We start from the raw sequence: 3,155 nt of genomic DNA on the forward strand, positions 1-3,155 counted from the left end.
TAATTATCTGTTGAATAACTTCTAATCCCAATGCTCAGAATATTTTCCAAAATTTATTTAGAATTTACAAAATTTGGTCTTGCACTAACAAATCAGTCCTGAGAACAGAGCAGGGAAACACTGCATGATTCAAAATCAGGAAGGGAGTGCGTCAGGCATGCATCCTGTCTCCACACTTTTTCAATCTATATGCAGAACAGATCATTTGGGAAGATTTTCTTGCTGAGGAAGAATGTGGCATCAGCACTGAAGGAAGACTCATCAATAACCTACATTATTCAGATTACACAACCTTTGCTTGCTGAAACGAAAGAAGACCTGAAGTGCTTGCTGCAGAAGGCCAAGGACTGTAGTTTTCAATACAGATTGAAGCACCTCATAAAAAAGACAAAGATTCTCACCACTTGGCCAATTAGCAGCACCATGATGGATGGAGAAGAGATTGCGGTTGTTAACAGTTACTGCTTGCTCAGCTACACAATCAACACTCTTGGCACCAGCAGTCAGGATATCAAAAGACAAATTGCATTTGGTAAATCTGCTGTCAGAGACCTTTCCAGTATCTTGAGAAGTAACAATGTCAGACTAGAGACTTATATGTCCCTGAACCAGTCCATGGCCTTCACAATTACTTGCTATGCATCAGAGAGCTGGATAATGACTAAGGTTAATATAAAAAGAATTGATGCCTTTGAGTTGTGCTGCAGGAGAAGAGTCTTTAAAACACCAAGGACCGTCAAGAAAACATATAGATATGTCTTGGAGAGGGTGAAACCAAATTTCTCCTTGGAGGCTAGGATTTTGAAGGTGTCTCACATTCTCACATACTTTGGTTATGTGGCTAGGAGAGACCAGTCCTTGGAGAAGGACATCATGCTCTGAAGGGTAGAGGAACAGTGCAGGAGAGGAAGAACCTGGATAAGAGGGATTGATACAGTAGCTAGAACAATGAGGGTAGGTGTGTTGGTGTCAGTGAGACTGTCTCAGGACAGGGCAGGCTTCAGAGCTGTTGTACATAGGATTGCTATGAGTCATAGGTGACTAGATGGCACATAACAACAACAACAAATGGTTTATATTTAAAACTATAAACATCTTTTTCCAGCCTTTCTGAGACTAGTCATGGGTCATAAGATTTCGCAACACATCTATTTGTGTGCTGACCAAATAATCTGAGAGGCTGGACTAAATGAAAAAGAATGTAGTGTTAACATTGGAGGAAAATTCATCAGCAACCTTTGTTTTGCAAATGACAAAAGCTTGCTTTACGAAAGTTAATAGGATTTGAAACACTTATTGAAGAAATTAAAAGGTTTTTTGTATGGATTACATCTCAACATCAAGACAACAAAAATCCTCACCATTGGACCAATAGGCAACATCACAAAAAAGCTGACAATTATGTAGTAAAGGATTTAATTTTACTAAGATTCACAATCGTGGAAGCAGCAGTCAGGAGGTAAAGAAATATTGAATTGAATAAATCTGCTGTGAAGAACATCCTGTGAAAGAAGAGAAAGTGCTTCAGTTTAAAGACTCATCTGCGCCTATCCCAAGCCACTGTTGTTGTGTGCCATTGAGTTAGAGGATCAGTGAAAGAGAAAAAGACCCTCAACCAGATGGATTGACACTGTGGCTGCTGCAATGGCTTAAGTTTGTCAGAATTTGTGGGAATGGCATTCAATAGAATAGAATTCAGATTTGTTGTTCACAGGTTTGCTCTGAGTCATACGTGACTCAACACCACTGCACAAGAACAAAAACAAAATACATATATTAAACACAATGTATATGAACTTTGTAAGCAAACCAATATAAAATAAAAATTTATTTTTTAATGTATACAAAAAAATACACATATAATGATATAATGTGGAAGTAATGTCACCATGAGCTGATAAACCAAGCAGAAGTAACAGGATTGAAGGTAGGATGTAACACCTTTAAACTTATAGCCCTTATGTAAGTGAGGTTTCTCTGTAACATCTTTTATCTCACAGAAGATACAAAAGGAGAAAGTAAAGAGAGAAAAGGGAAGAAGATCTGGAATCACAGAGTGTCCTTTGGACCCAGGTACTGGAGTAAACTCCTCAACACAGAGAAGACCAGGAGGCCAAGGAATACTAGGCTGACTGACAGCTTCTAAAAGAAACAATGGTTTTCTTTCAGAATTATTAACAGAGGAGATACCTTTCCCTAGAGATAGCACCATGAACTAGTGAAGATGGCATAAGATCAGGCAAAGTTTTGATCTGTTAAACATAGGATTGCTATGAGTTGGAGTTAACTTCGTGGCACCTAATAGCCTCCTAGACTGGAAGATAATGAGTCTTTGAAGTTAACCACTTATGGTATCTTTATTATGTTGTTGTGTATTGTTGAGTCAAAATCAACCCATAGCTGACCCTCCAGTAGATTTTCAGAGACAGTAAATCGCATGGGCGGAGATTGTCCGTCCTTCTCTGGCGGAGTAGCTGATGAATTAGAATCACATGTCTTTGGTATTGCAGCATAGTTTCTTAAACCCTAGGCCATCAGAGCTCCCTATATTTATTATGTTGTTGTTGTTGAGTACTATAGAGTTGGAACCGACCCCTAGCTGACGCTCCAGTAGGTTTTCAGATGCAATTAATAACGTGGAAGGAGATTACCCATCTTTCTCCCTCACAGCAACTGGTGGATAAGAACCTTGTGCCTTCAGGACTGCAGGGAAGCTTCTTGCCACTAGGCCATCTCGTGGCCTAGTGGCAAGAAGCTGTGTTGCTATCCTGAAGATATGTGGTTCAAATCCACCAGCTGCTCTTCAGGAGAAGCATAGGCAATCTCCTCTCATGCGATTAACTGCCCCTGAAAACCTGCCAGAGGGTCAGGTATAGGTCAGTTTTGACTCAACGGTACACAGCAGCAGCAACAACAATAACATAATATATATGGTGTTCTTTTTTAGACATTGAATTTCTAAATAGCAATAACCCATTTTTATATATGAACATACAGGTCTTTGCACTAAACTTTCTAAACAATAGATTGTATCTTATTAATAATCTGTTTTCTTCACATCAGAAGGAGAATTGATGCCTTTGAACTGTGGTGCTGGAGAAGAGTATTGAATGTACCATGGACTGCCAAGAAAACAAACAGATTCATCCTAGAGA

The sequence above is a fragment of the Elephantulus edwardii genome, unplaced genomic scaffold (assembly GCF_000299155.1).
Source record: "Elephantulus edwardii isolate Elephantulus edwardi_28Jun2011 unplaced genomic scaffold, EleEdw1.0 scaffold00535, whole genome shotgun sequence".
Taxonomy (NCBI): domain Eukaryota; kingdom Metazoa; phylum Chordata; class Mammalia; order Macroscelidea; family Macroscelididae; genus Elephantulus; species Elephantulus edwardii.